The sequence below is a fragment of the Ictidomys tridecemlineatus genome, chromosome 6 (genome assembly GCF_052094955.1).
Source record: "Ictidomys tridecemlineatus isolate mIctTri1 chromosome 6, mIctTri1.hap1, whole genome shotgun sequence".
NCBI classification, from domain to species: Eukaryota; Metazoa; Chordata; class Mammalia; order Rodentia; family Sciuridae; genus Ictidomys; species Ictidomys tridecemlineatus.
The window spans coordinates 57,491,934-57,507,094 of record NC_135482.1 but is presented as its reverse complement, the minus strand read 5'-3'; the positions used below and the strand labels follow the sequence as shown (position 1 = coordinate 57,507,094).

The following is a 15,161-nucleotide window of genomic DNA, read 5'->3' as shown; positions in this document are numbered from 1 at the left end:
ACTTCCCTTAGTTTGGGGGGATGGGGTGCACAAAGAAGGAAACCATAAGAGCAAAGGGAAGGCATCCACCCTTGGCTGAGTACTAGTTACCAGGATCACACCCTTCCAGCAGATTATACCAATCCCATTGTGGACCTTGCTTCCCTTATCATGGCAGGCAGGCTGTGGAGGAGGAGTCAAGATGCCAAAGAAAGGAGTATTTATCAGGTTTTTTGTTTGAGGATTTTTTGTTTGGTTGATTGGTTTGGTTTGGTTTGTTTGTTTTTTGACCTGCCACTAGATGCCAGGCATGTGCTAGGCATGGGGCAAAAAGGAGAGAAAGACAGCAGACCTGCCCTGTGCTTGGAGGCAGAATCAAGTTCTGTCCATCATGAAGAAAGGTAGAAGCCCCTGGTGCAGCTGGATGAGCTCAGAGGGACAGACAGGGAGTAGGAGAGGGAATTTCACAGAGATGGATGAAATAAAGAATAAATGGCAAGCTTTGAGTTCCAGAGACAAGGAGAGGGTCAACTGTAAAAAATATTTTTTTGTGTGGGGGCGGGGTGAACCCAGGGGTGCTTACTTTATCATTGAGCTATATCCCCAGTGCTTTTCTTTTTATTTTGAGGCAGGTTCTCTCTAAGTTGCCCAGGGTGACCTGGAAGTTTAGATCCTCCTGCCTCAGCTTCCCAAGTCTCTAGAATTAAAGGTGTGTGCCACCACAGATGGAGAAAGGGATAAATTTTAAAAGTATATGGCAGGGGATGAATAAATAAATGAGTTGCAATCTTTAAAAAAGTTATATGACAGGTTGGGTTGGAGTTGGCTGGCTCCAAGGGCTCACAAAGGATGCGGGAAAGATGGATGGGAAGATGGTCTGAAAATCAAGGTTGACTGACCTGAGGTACATGGTACATAATAAGCAAGTACAGTGCTTGGTCCTTTATTGAATCTTTTTTTTTTTTAACATATTTTTTAGTTCTAGATGAACACAATATCTTTATTTATTTATTTTTATGTGGTGCTGAGGATTGAACCCAGTACCTCACACATACAAGGCAAGTGCTCTACCACTGAGCCACAACCCCAGCCCCCTTTATTGAATCTTTGTCCAAACAATCAGCTGCAAAACACACTTTAGAACAGTTCAGGGAACATGAATATGGTATGAGAATTAAACATGACAAAATTATTTTGTTAGGCTAGGGGTGTAGCCCACTTGTAAAGAACTTGCCTATTGTGCACAAGGTCATAGGTTCAATCCCCAGCACTGAAAAAATGTTTTTTTGTTTTGTTTTGTTTTGTTTTTAATTTTGTTAGCTCTGATAGTGATAGTTAGGGAAATTATTCTTTCTTTAAAGATGCACACTAAAGGGGCTGGGGTTGTGGCTCAATTGTAGTGTGTTCACCTAGCATGTATGTATGTATGTATACATATAGCATGTAAGTATGTATATATATATATATATATATATATATATATATATATAAAGATGCACACTAAAATATAAATGGTGAAATGTCTCATCTGTAATTTGCTTTGGAATACTTCACAAAACAATAGATAAAGCAGAAAGATGGTGTTCTAGGTAATTTGGACTACTGGGGTATTGAAGGCTATGTTGGGTATGTTCTTTGAACATTTTTTTTTTAAACTATGGTACTGGGGACTGAACCCATGGCATTAAATTATGTTGGGTATGTTCTAAAGGCAATGGGCAAGGTAAAAGCTTTTGAGAAGGTGGCACCATCCTGGCATTGATCCCAATGTGGGACCAGGCCCACATTGAAATGAGAAGAAATGAATGTCATATGGCCTGAAAAACAACTGAGACATGACAGCACAGTCCACAGGAGAGAGGATGAGACCCATTACAAGAAAGGAAGAGGTAGCCACCCAAGGCAGGAAGCACACAAAGGGCATCCAAGTAGAGACATCCTGCCAGGACTCGGGGATGTGAAAATCAGGAGAGGGGTCAGAATTAATATTAAAGTTAGATATTAACCAGGCAGGGTGGCACAAGATTGTAATCCCAGTGGCTCAGGAGGCTAAGGCAGGAGGATCACAAGTTCAAGGCCAGCCTCAACAGTTTACCTAAATCAACTTAGTGAGACCCTGCCTCAAAAAAACAAACAAACAAACATTAAGACTAGGGATGTAACTCAGTGGTAAAGTACCTCTGGGTTCAATCACTTGCATAAAAGAAAAAGGGCTAAGGAGGTAGCTCAGTAGTAAAGTGCCCATGGGTACTAAAAAAAAAAAAAAAAAAAGTGATATCTAAAGCCATGGATGGAAGCCAGGTGCAGTGACACACATGTAGTCCCAGCTACCTGAAAGGTTGAGGTAGGATTGCTTAAATTCAGACATTCAGGGACAGCCTGGACAACATAGCAAAACCCTATTAATTAATTATGTTAATTAATTATGGGCAGGGGTTATAGCAGTGGTAGAGCGCTTGCCTCACATGTGAGGTACAGGGTTTGATCCTCAGCACCACAAAAAAATAAATAAATAAAGATATTGTATCCATCTACAACTTAAAAAAAATGTTAATTAGTTAACTAACCCATGATGATGAGGCCCAAAGCAAGGGAAAAAAAAGAAAAAACCTCAGGGAGCCTTTATGTTTAAGAAAGGGGGGAGGGGGCTGGGGTTGTGGCTCAGCGGTAAAGCGCTCACCTAGCACGTGCGAGGCCCTGGGCTCAATCCTCAACACCAAATAAAAATAAATAAATAAAATAAAGGTATTGTGCCTAGTGTGGTGGCACACTCCTGAAATCCCAGCAGCTCAGGAGGCAGAGACAGGAGGATCTCGAGTTCACAAAGCCAGTCTCAGCAAAAGCAAGGCGCAAAGCAACTCAGTGAGATACAAAATAGGGCTGGGGTTGTGGCTCAGTGGCCAAGTACCCCTGGATTCAATCCCTGGTACCATCCCCCCAAAAATAAAATAAAGATATTGTGTCCAACTACAACTATATATATTATACTTTTTTTTTTTAAAGAAAGAAACAGGTGTGGTGGCCTATACCTGTAATTCCAGTACCTAGGGAGGCTGAGGAAGGAGAATTGCAAGTCAAAGGCCAGCCTGAGCAATTTAGTGAGACTGTGTCTCAAAATAAAAAATTTAAAGGGCTGGGAATGGAGCTAAGTAATAGAGCACCCCTGGTTCAATCCTCAGTACCAAAAAGAAAAGAAAAAGTTACATGAGGATGGGGTAAAGGGATTGAAAGGGAAAGAGCCTTGTAGAGCTGGACCTCTGAACTATGCCAGACACTGTGCTGAACTCCAACATCTGTTCACCCAGGGTTTAATCCTCACAACAACCCTGGAAGAACAGTATTATTTTTCCTAGGTTGTTTTGGTTTGTTTTGGTACCAGAGATTGAATTCAGGGGCATTTAACCACAGCCCTTCTATTTTTTATTTTGAGGCAAGTTCTCACTGAGTTACTTAGGGCCTTGCTAAGTTGCTAAGGCTGGCTTTGAACTTGAGATCCTCCTGCCTCAGCCTCCCAAATTGCTGGGATTAACAGGTATACACCACCACACCCAGCTGTTTTTTTTTGTTTGTTTGTTTGTTTTTAGAAATAAAGAAACTGAGGCTTGGAAACATGGTATAACATACCCATAATCCAAGGTAGTGAAAGTCAGTTTTAGGATTTCAACCCAGATCTCTGCAGTTCCCAAAGCCTATACTTTTTTCTCTTTCTCCAGGAGGCCAAGAGAAAAGAAAACAAGACAGGAAGTGGAAAACAGGGCCTGAAGTACTGAATAGTGTAGGGAGGTCAACTTGGGTGATAAGCAAGAGAAGGTCATTTAGTGGGATGGTCTCCAGAGCAATGTCAAGAGCACGTGCTGGGGCCAGGAGTAAAAGGAGGAAGTGGAGACATCCAGGTGAGTAAGGGAAGAGTAAGGTGAAGGTCAAGAGCCCTCCTAGACAACACCTGGGGAGGGATAGAGGCAAACTATGGCAAATGCACAGTGGTGGCAGCAACTTGGTAAAGCAGTGACAGGCCAGGGAGACCCCCAGAGAACAAGCCTATGTGGGATTAGAAGGGGAAGGTAAGAATAGCCCATTCTAGGCTAGGGGTGTATCTCAGGGTAGAGCGCTGGCCTAGCACGTGTGAGCCTTGCCTAGTCCAGGGTTCAATCCTCAGCACCACTGAGGTATATATATATTTAAAAAAAAAATATATATATATATATATATATATATATATATTTAAAAATAGCCCATTCTGAGACAGAGAGTAGAATGGTGGTAGCCATGTGCAGGGGTGAGGGGCATGGAGAGTTAGTGTTTAATAGGTTCAGAGTTTCAGTTAGGGAAGGTGAAAAGGTTCTGAAGATGCATAGTGGTGATGACTGTACAACAGTATGAATGTACTCTAAAAAATAGTTAAAATGATAATTTTCATGTTATATGTATTTTACCATGATAATAATAATAATAAAAGAACAATCCACTCCTACATCCTGGAAAGTCAACATAGAGCCCTGTGTATCTGCTGGGCTGCAGGGCAGAGAGGCCTCTGAGTGGAAAAGGGGCTGACCTCAAACCTGGCCCTTCACATATCCTTCAGAGCCTCCCGTACCTACTCCAGGTGTGCGTCCAGATACACCACCAAATCACTCTGGTTGACCTGGACTGCTGCCCCTTGGGTGCCTGGCACTGGCTGGTGGTAGGTAAGTTGGGGCAGGAACCTTCATCCCTCCCCACCAAGCAAATCCAATCTACCCTACAACTTCACCAATGCCTCTACCCAGGGCTAGTTGGAAATAGTCAAGAGTTTGGGTCTGAATTAGGGGCCTGAGATTTAAGGCAAGAGGTCCGAGCTTTGGATAAGGAGGGAGGCATTGGTGCGAAATGACAATTTCCAGATTCCAAGCTTAGATCAAAACAAGGTACAGATCTGCAGGTCCTACTAGTAGAAAGACCCAGAGTCTGACAGATACCGTTGCAGCCTGGAGGGGAAGATACCCTGGGATGGCTCTCCAGTGACATCACCACCAAGGTACTGGTTGCTAGAGTCTGGGGAATAGCGGGGAGTCTCTAATCACTGTGGGTGGTCAGTTCTGACTGTTCCCCTACTGTCTAGGGAGGCCATATGCTTCATGATGGCAGGACTAGATTACTATCCTACCCAGGAAAACACACTGCCAAAGTCCCTTTATGTTCTCACTGCAAGGAAAGTGAGGCTCTGAGAGAAACCACTCCTCAGCAGCAACTTGCAGATAAGGACCAGGATCTTGACATACCTTCTCCAATACTAGGTCCATTACACCTACACAGAACACTCCTGAGGTAGAAACATTGGTATGAGACCTGATTCTGCCAACTCATGGAGGGGGGTGGTGACCTTGGGTAAACTCTTGCATTCTTCCCCCCCACACCCCCATTGAATAGGAAGAAAACAGTCCTTCCCCATCTCATAAGGTAGTTCTGAGGATCACAGAAAAAAAAAATGAATATTGATTTTATTACCTGAAAAAATGATAAAGCAAGCCAGTGCGGTAGCACATACCTGTAATACCAGCTACTCAGGAGGCTAAGGCAGGAGAATTGCAAGCGTGAGGTCAGCCTAAGCAACACAGTGTGACCCTGTCTCAACTCAAAAATAAAACAGGACTGGGCACAATGGTGCATGCCTGTAATCCCAGCTACTTGGGAGACTCAGGCAGGAGGATCACAAGTTCAGGGTCAGCCTGGACAATTTAGTAAGACCCTAATCAAAAATAAAAGGGGCTGTGGAGATGGCTAAGCGGTAGAGCCCCCAAGTTCAATCCCCAGTACCACAAAACAAATTTTAAAAAATAACAAAATAGTCTGGGGGTGTAGCTCAGTGGTAGAGCACTTGCCCTGCATATGCAAGGACCTAGGTTTGATTCCAGCACTGGGGGGAAAAAAAGGCAAAGGTTGGAGATACAGCCCAGTGGCAGAACACTTGCCTAGCATTTGTGAAGCCCTAGGTTCTTCTATCCCCAACACCAAGAAAAAATAAAGAATGACCCAGGAGTAGTGGTGCATACCTGTAATCCCAATGACTCAGGGGGCTGAGGCAGGAGGATGGCAAATTCAAAGCCACCTTCAGCAAGTTAGCAATACTGTGAGCAACTTAATGAGACCCTGTCTCAAAATAAAAACAGGCTGGGGATACGACTCAGTTGTTAAGCACTCCTGGATTCAATTTGGTACCCCAAAATAAAGAAATAAGGAATGAAAAGAGTAGCTCTGGGGAAATAGCTCAATGATTAGAGCGATTACCTTACATACATGAGGTACTAGATTAGATCCACAGTACCAAGCTTAGATCAAAACAAGGTACAGATCTGCAGGTCCTACTGGTAGAAAGACCCAGAGTCTGACAGATACCGTTGCAGCCTGGAGGGGAAGATACCCTGGGATGGCTCTCCAGTGACATCACCACCAAGGTACTGGTTGCTAGAGTCTGGGGAAAAAAAGTGATCAGGGTTCATCATACCCTGTTGTATGCATTACTGGGGACTGAATTCAAGGGCACTTTACCACTGAGCTACATCCCCATGCCTTTTCACTTTTTTAAAAAATATTTTTTTAGTTATAGATGGACATATACCTTTATTTTGTTTAGTTTTTTTTATGTAGTGGGGGGAACGGAACCCAGTGCCTCATGTGTACTAGGCAAGCACTCTACCGCTGACCCAAAGTACCAGCCCTCACTTTTTATTTTGAGATAGGGTCTGGCTAAATTGTCCAGACTGGCCTTGAATTTGCAATCCTCCTGCCTCAATCTCCTGAGACACTGAGATTACAGGTGTATGCCACCATGACCAGTCTCATAGCCTGTTTTAATTTTTATATTTTTTAATTTATTTTTTAGGTGGACACAATATATTTATTTTATTTTTATATGGTGCTGAGGATCAAACCTAGGGCCTCATGCATGCTAGGCAAACACTGTACCACTAAACCACAACCCCAGCCCATCATAGCCTGTTTTTAGACTCATGGAAATTAAAATAATTTTGTTTTGAGAAGTATCTTGACACCCCACCTCAATTGAGGTAATAATATAGAGGTTGGAAGAAAAACACAGCCTCCTTCTGCCCCTCCTAAGCACTCTGGCCTTTGTCCAGTTTTTCAATACAAGCCCCAAGGCCTAACTCCTATTCCAAATCCACCCCACCCCCACCCTATCCAACCCTTTGCAAGACTGTCCTCAGGGACTTGCCTTTATTCCTTTCCCTACTTCCTGGACCTTCAGACTCTGACCTCTGCCTGGTTCTCCCCATCTTCCCTGGCTCCTGTTCCAGCTTCCTCCCGGACAATGTCACCTTTAGTGATGGGTTAGCCAGGTATGATGGCACATACCCGTAATCCCAGCTACTCCAGAGGACAAGGCAGGAAGATTGCAAGTTTGAGAACAGCCTGGACAATTTAATGAGACTTTGTCTCAAAAAATAAGCCAGGTATGGTGGTGCACTCCTGTAATCCCAGTAAGGCTGAGGAAGGGGGCTGGGGATGTGGCTCAAGTGGTAGCGCGCTCACCTGGCATGCATGCGGCCCGGGTTCGATCCTCAGCATCACATACAAACAAAGAAGTGTCCACCGAAAGCTAAAATAATAAATATTAAAATTCTCTCTCTCTCTCTCTCTCTCTCTCTCTCTCTCTCTCTTAAAAAAAAAGAAAAAAAAAAGCCTGAGGCAGGAGGATTGTGAGTTCAAGCAAGCCTCAAACCTGTAAAACCCTATACAAAGCCCTAAGCAACTTGGCGAGATCCTTTCTTAAAATAAAAAATAAAAAGGACTGGGGATGTGGTTAAGTGCCTTGGGTTAGATCCCTTTCTCAAAATAAAAAATAAAAAGAGCCAAGGATGTAGCTCAATGGTAGGGTACCTGTGGTTTCAATTACCAGTTCAAGGGGAGGGGCGGGGCAGTGGGATTTGACCCAGATGCTCAGCTGGAGACTAGACAGAGTCCAGAGACTTCAGCACAGGAGCCTTGTTCAACTTCATGGCTTCCCTGTGCACTCTCTCAGCCATTTGCCTATGGTTCTGGTCCAGGATGTGGTGCAAAAGCACAGCAGTATCCACCTGAGAACCACAGCCTCACAACTAACATTTCTCCTGAAATGAACATGGGAAAAATAGGAAATAGGCAATGCTGGGGGCTGGGTGCCTACCTCAGACCTGTTCCTTGGGCTTGAAAGGTCAAAATGTCTAGGCAAGGCCTGAAGGCCTTGGGGGAAAACCACTCACCCAGGCTATTCTCAAACCAGTTGTATTCCTCCACAAGAATGTGGTCTTACAGCTCAGAAAACTAGAAGTGAGAAGAGGAAGGGTTGGAATGGGGTGTGGGTGTACTGGCATCCCTAGGTAGAGCCCAGAGCCATTTGTCCTGCCTTTACATCTCTTTACATTTCTGGTTCCCCCTCTTAGCCACACCCTCTGATTGTCCTCATACCCTCACCAATGCTATTTCTCTCTCTCTCTCTCCTCTGTGTGTGTGTGTGTGTGTGTGTGTGTGTCTCACACATATGCAAGTGCACATACATGAACATGAAGATGCATAAACATACCACCTCTCATCTGGGAACAACTTTGATCTGCATTGCCCTATTTTCTCTCCTTACTTTTCCACTAGAGAATGGATTTCTTCCTAACACTTCAGTCTTCAGTTGCCCTCTGCTTCTCTCCAGCTTCCCCCACCTGGCAATCCAGGTCATGCTTTGTAACCTCCTGGATGAGCCCAGCTGCTGGCGTTTTGATATCGCTGGAGAAGCAGAAATTGCTCTGAGATCCCACCTTTTCTTTGACCAGGAGCTGGAATGTGGCACCTCCTGCTGGCGAGGCTAGGCAATGCAGCCTGCTTTTGCCACCTTCTCCACCAGGGCCTTTAGTAAAGACTTCACCATTGACCTGAAGAGGGAGCAAGTGAGAAAAACAGGGAAGAGGTGGGGAGACACGGGAATAGCAAGACTTAAGATCTAGAGGTGGGCTGGGGATGTGGCTCAAGCGGTAGCGCGCTCGCCTGGCATGCGTGCCGCTCAGCACCACATACCAACAAAGATGTTGTGTCCGCTGAGAACAAAAAAATAAATAAATAAATTCTCTCTCTCTCTCTCTCCCTCCCTCCTCTCTCACTTTAAAAAAAAAAAAAAGATCTAGAGGTAGGCTGAGGCAGGAGGATTGCAAGGTCAGAGCCAGCCTCAGCAATTTAGCAAGGCCCTGAGCAACTTAGCTAGACCCTGTCTTAAAATTAAAAAAAAAAATTAAAAAGGACTGGAGATGTAGCTCAGTGGTTAAGCACCCCTGGGTTCAATCCCCAGTAGAAAGGGAGGGCGGAGAGAGTGAAGAGAGGAAGGGGTTTGCCTCCAGTTGAGTTAGGAAGGCTGGCCCATTCCTTAAGACTGAAATCATGACCCTCAATGATTCTTTGGAGTTCTCCAGTTGTATCAAATCTACACTACCATCACCACAGCCTCAAATGCAAACTCTTTGGAGCAAAAGAGGTTAACAGCACTGCCAAGCAGCTCAGGCAAGATAATTATAGGGTTTAGAGCCCAGTGTGGGAGAGAATGAGAGGACACTAATTACATAGAGGTCTGGGAAGGGTCCAACAACTCTATACAACCCCTAGCCCAGAAGAACCTCCCCATATCCCCAGAGGCACAAGCTGTGGTGTTGAGGGGGAAATAAGCCTTTAGGAAGGCCTCTCCACCAGAGCTACAGCTCAACCACCCAACGCCTCCCCTCTTGAGAAAGTCCCTACACCAAGGAATGAGCACACTAAACCCAAAAATAGGACCTTTAGGAACATAAAAAGGGACAGGCAATTTAGACTGGGAATCCTCCCTGAGGAGGAAAGGAAATTTTCTACTCCTACCTGATACAGTGGCACATGAAATGGAATTCCAGTGACTTGGGAGGCTGAGGCAGGAGATCACAAGTTCGGGGCCAGCCTTAGCAACTTAGTGAGACCTGTCTCAAAATAAATTTTAAAAGGGGTTGGGGGTGTAGCTCAGTGGTAGAGTGTCCCTAGGTTCAGTCCCCAGTACCAAGGGGAAAAAAAGAAAGAGAAGTCTAGTGCCCAGCTCAGTCCATCAGACAAGGTGGACGTGGCCTGCACCATAGGGATGCAGGATAACAGAAGTCTCTCCTCCTTAAATCAGTTCCCCTATTATGGCAACAGCACCTGTAGTGGCTCAGGCATCTCTGACCTTGAACTCTGGCAACTGGCTCTCAGGAGCTTCATCAATTTTTCCTAAGAATGTTAATGGATCCTCTAACAGGAGGAGGACACACCAGCACCAGCACATTTTTCCCTCTGCTAAGTCCTGAAACTTCATTCGCTCCTCCAGCCATACCATCTCCTCTGGTGACAACTCACAACCTTCAAATCTAAATGCCTCCCCTAGGCCCCATCCCACATTTGCTGTGAACCAGTCAGGACCTTAAAGGAGGCGGGCCTGAAGGTTATCTGAGTAATGCAGGGAGTTACATCCTTAGCAAGCTGACAGTTGCCTGGGAGACCAGGACAGTGGGCAGGACTCCAAGTCATGGTTACCACATACCGGGATAAGCAAAAATGTTAAAGTGTACTGTCTTCCAACTCTTTTTTTGTAAAATCACCAAGGGCCCTTCTTCAGGACTGGGTCTGGGACAGCTGGAGTTCTGAAGCTCCTAAAAGAAACCTCCTAGGGATTAACTAACTCCTTCAACTCAGAGGTACCCAACAGGACCAAACCTGATGGAACTCAAAAGGCAAGATCTATGAGGGTTTATAGAAAAGACAAGATGTAGCTCAGTTCAATAGAGAGAGTGCCTAACATGTGTGAGACTCTGGGCTCGATTCCCAGGGACAGGAGAGACATTTCTCCAACTAGAAATCTAAAATGAAAATCCTCCAAGTACTAGTAAGAAAAAACAGGATGATTTTAGTTCCACCTCCAAGGAACTGGCATCCTAAATTCTACCACCAGATGGCAGTCTTGTCAATTTATTGGATTACCTGTAGTCAGTGAGCAGAAAGCCAGGAGATGGAAATCCTTTCTGTCTCACAAACTGTTTCTGACTGTAAGTCCCCGATATTTGGCAGACAACAGAAACCCCTCATGGATACAAATATACAGTTTTCTCTCCTCATCCAACTCTGACCACTTCCACTTACCAAAATTCATTCATTGTTGTATTCAAAGCATCTGAGAAAAACTTTGGTGAAAAAGTTAATGCTCTCAAGTTCCAGTGTAATGGTTATAAATTGGGGGAAGAGTATTTATCCTATTAGAATGGTGTTTTACCAGATATTTAATCCTAATAATTCTATGAAATAGGTATAATATTTGTATCTTCATCTTACAAATAAGATGTATCTCATCAAATAAGATGTATCTCATCTTCTTTAAAGACTTTTAAGAACTTTCAAAGCTGGGCACACCACACACATGCCTGTTCATTCCAACTACTTGGGAAGCCGAAGCAGGAGGATCACAAGTTCAAGGCCAGCCTGGGCAAATTAGTGCAACCCTGTCTCAATAATAAACACATAAAAAGGGCTGGGGATGTAGCTCCGGTAGAGTGCCCCTTAGTGGTAGAATAGTAAAAATCACACAGCCACAAAAGGGAGGCTACTGGAACTGGAGCCCAGGCAGCCTTGTTGCAGTCAAGAAGCTAGAGTCAGCATAGGACTTTTGGATGTCATGCCTAAATCTCATCTATACTGAGAGCTAAGGAAAGAGATTGTGGGAGGCAGGGGGAATTGGGTGCTGGGTATCTAACCCTGGGACTCAAACATACTAAGCATATACTGTATCAACCCCCAGCCAAGGAGTTGTTCTGTGAAGAAGAAAAACTTATGCAGATTCAAGAGTATAAGAAGAATGGAATAATACTTCCAGGTATCTAGCTTAGGTGGTTGCCATTCACTAAATGAAAAACTGCAAGTGGGGGATGAGGTTGTGGCTCAATGGTAGAGCACTCGCCTGGCATATGTGGGGCACTAGGTTCCATCCTCAGAACTACATAAAAATAAATAAATAAATACAGTATTAAGAAAGAAAGAAAGAAACCCTGCAGGTGAGCCAGGTGCAGTGATGTAATGCCAATGGCTCAGAAGGCTGAGGCAGAAGGATCACAAGTTCAAAACCAGCCTCAGCAACGTAAGGAGACCCTATCTCAAAATAAAAAATAAAAATGGCTAGGGCTGTAGTTCACTGGTTAAGCTCTCCTGACTTCCATGTTTGGTACCAAAAAAAAAAAAAAAAACTTAGGTGGGTCATATTTTAGGGAAAAGAAGGAATTCTCTACTTGAGCTGTGATGTTTGAGTGCCTCGGGTTATCCAGATGGACATGTTCAGGAGGCATCTCTCTGTCCTGGAGTTTGGGCTAATACTGTTTATTTATTGTCTTGTTTGGACTATCCATTCCCTGAGTCTTATCTTTGCATATCATTTCTCTGTACCTGCCATTATATTCATGTTTGGTGAGAAAGTAAAGATTGGGCTGCCTTCATATTCATTTATTCATTTTTAAAGTACTGATACTTAAATTTCAGGGCTCACACATGCTGGGCAAGCACTCTACCACCGAGCTACACCCTTATCCCATGTGCTGCCTTCTTTACAGGAGCAGAAGGAGATGACACCACCTCTTCTCTCAAGGTGTTTACAAATTTGTTGAGGAAGTGACATTACAGAAACATTTTAGATGATGGGACAAACCACAATAATGTGGTAAAGCCTCTGGGAGATCAAAAAGGAAAAAAAAATCATTAAGAAGAAGAAAAAGGGGCTGGGACTGGGGCTCAGCGGTAGAGCGTTCTCCTAGCACATTCGAGGCCCCGGGTTCAAACCTTAATAAATAAATAAAATTTATTGTGTCCAGCTACAACTTAAAAATAAATATATATATTTTTTAAAAGATGGAGAAAAAGTATGCTGGGGATATAGCTTAGTTGGTAGAGTGCTTGCCTCCCTTGCACAAAACTCTGGGTTCAATCCCTAGCACCACAAAAAAAAAAAAAAAAAAGGAGGGAAAAAAAATCAGGTACAATGGCACCCACCTATAATCCCAGCTACTCTACTCAAGAGGCAGAAGCAGGAGGATTACAAGTTTGAGGCCAGTCTGGGTAACACAGCAAGACCCTGTCTCAAAATATAAATATTTTAGACACCTTGGTGGCACATGCCTGTAATCCAAGTGACTCAGGAGGCTTAGGCAGAAATATCAGAAGTTCAAGGCCAACCTCAGCAATTTAGCAAGACCCTCAGCAATTCAGTGAGACCTCATCTAAAAATAAAAAGGACTGGGGATGTATCTCAGTAGTAAAGCATCCCTGGGTACAATCACCAGTTTATTTATATATATATATATATATATAAACACACACACACATATACATACATATACATGTATATATGTATATATATATACATATATATGTGTATATATATATATATACACATACAAACAGAAATATAATTTTGTAAATGAATAAGGATATAGCTCCATGGTACAGCATTTGCCTAGTGTGTGGGAGGCCATGGATTCAATGTTCCATACTACACACACACACACACACACACACACACAGAAAAGTTTACGAACACCTCTATCGAGTGATCACTAGGTAATTCTCACAACCAGTTGAGGGTAGGCATTGTGATCTCCATGTTATAGATAAAAAGAATTTAAAAAATAAAAAAAAATAAACTTGATGAAATTCTGAGATACCCATATCTTGGTCCAAGGCAAAGGAAGGAACGAGCTAAGTTTTTTGTTCATTCCATTGTTATCTCAGTTCCTGTTCGCCATGGAAACGGATCATCTATTAAAAGCTCCATGGGTTGTTTTTCCTAGCCCCTCTCCTCACACCTGAACCCTCAGTTTCTTCCTTATTCCACTCCAGTTCTCCAACCCAACTTTGCTCTTATGTTTATGTCAAGTCAACTTTATGATATTTTATTGGGCCCAAATTCCAAAGAGTAAACCCCTGGGCTTGGTCTGAGCAGCTCAATAATGAAATTCATCCATTTATTTAACAAACATTTAAAGTGCCCAGGTGGTGGTACATGCCTATAATCCCAGCATCTCAGGAGGCTCAGGCAAGAGGATTTCAAGTTCAAAAGCCAGCCTCAGCAATTTAGCGAGGCACTAAGCAATTTAGCAAGACCCTATCTCAAAATGAAAAATAAAAAAGGATGTGGCTTAGTAATTAAGCACCCCTGGGTTCAGTTCCTTGGGGGGGGGGATTGAAAGTTCCAGGAGTGCTGATTTTGGCAGCATATATACTAAATTTGGACTAATACAGAGAAGATTAGCATGGCCCCTAGAATGATACACAAATTCCCGAAGCATTCCATAAGTTTGTTTTCTCTAATAAGTGGATGCTGATCCATAGTTGTGGGGCGGGAAGGAAAAAAAATGAAGAAACTTTGGATTGTGCAGAGGGGAGAGAGTGGAGAGGTGGCACGGTAGGGATGGGAAGGATAGTAGAATGAGATAGACATTATTACCCTATATTCATGTATGATTACACTACTGGTGTGACTCAGCACCATGTACAGCCAGAGGAATGAGAAGTTATTCTCCATTTGTGTACAATGTGTCAAAATGCATTCTACTGGACAGGCACCTTGACCCATGCCTGTAATCCCTACGGCTTGGGAGCTGAGGCAGGAGGATCTCAAGTTCAAAGCCAGCCTCAGTAACTGTAAGGTACTAAGAAACTCAGTGAGACCCTGTCTCTAAATAAAATACAAAATAGGGCTGGGGATGTGACTCAAGGGTTGAATGCCCCTGAGTTCAATCCCAGATACCAAAAAAAAAAAAAAAAATGCATTCTACTGTCATGTATAACTAATTAGAATCAAAAAAGAAAATGTCAGGAAATGAGTAAAACATGATCCCTCAAACATCTTCAATTTTCCTAGTGATCTTCTGGAACTTGGGATTAAGAAATAAACCTGGGCCAGGGATGGTAGCCCATGCCTGTAATGCTGGTGGCTTGGGAGGCTAAGGCAAGAGGATCACAAGTTAGAGGCCAGCCTCAGCAATTTAGTGAGGCTGTGAACAACTTAGTAAGACCCTGTATCAAAATAAAAAATCAAAAGGATTGGGGATATAGCTCAAAGGTAAAGTATCCTTAAGTTCAGGTCCTAGTATCAAAAAAAGAAGAAAGAAAAGAAATAAGGCTGGAGCTGGATG

The 15,161-nt window shown here is 43.5% G+C and overlaps 1 non-coding gene across 1 annotated transcript; it reads left to right on the top strand.

Annotated features, from left to right (window-relative positions):
* The first annotated feature begins 14,221 nt into the window (after nucleotides 1–14,221).
* LOC120888720 (U6 spliceosomal RNA) lies at nucleotides 14,222–14,323 on the top strand. Its single transcript, XR_005732415.2, has one exon. It is a non-coding gene; the product is annotated as a U6 spliceosomal RNA (small nuclear RNA).
* Nucleotides 14,324–15,161: the final 838 nt, after the last annotated feature.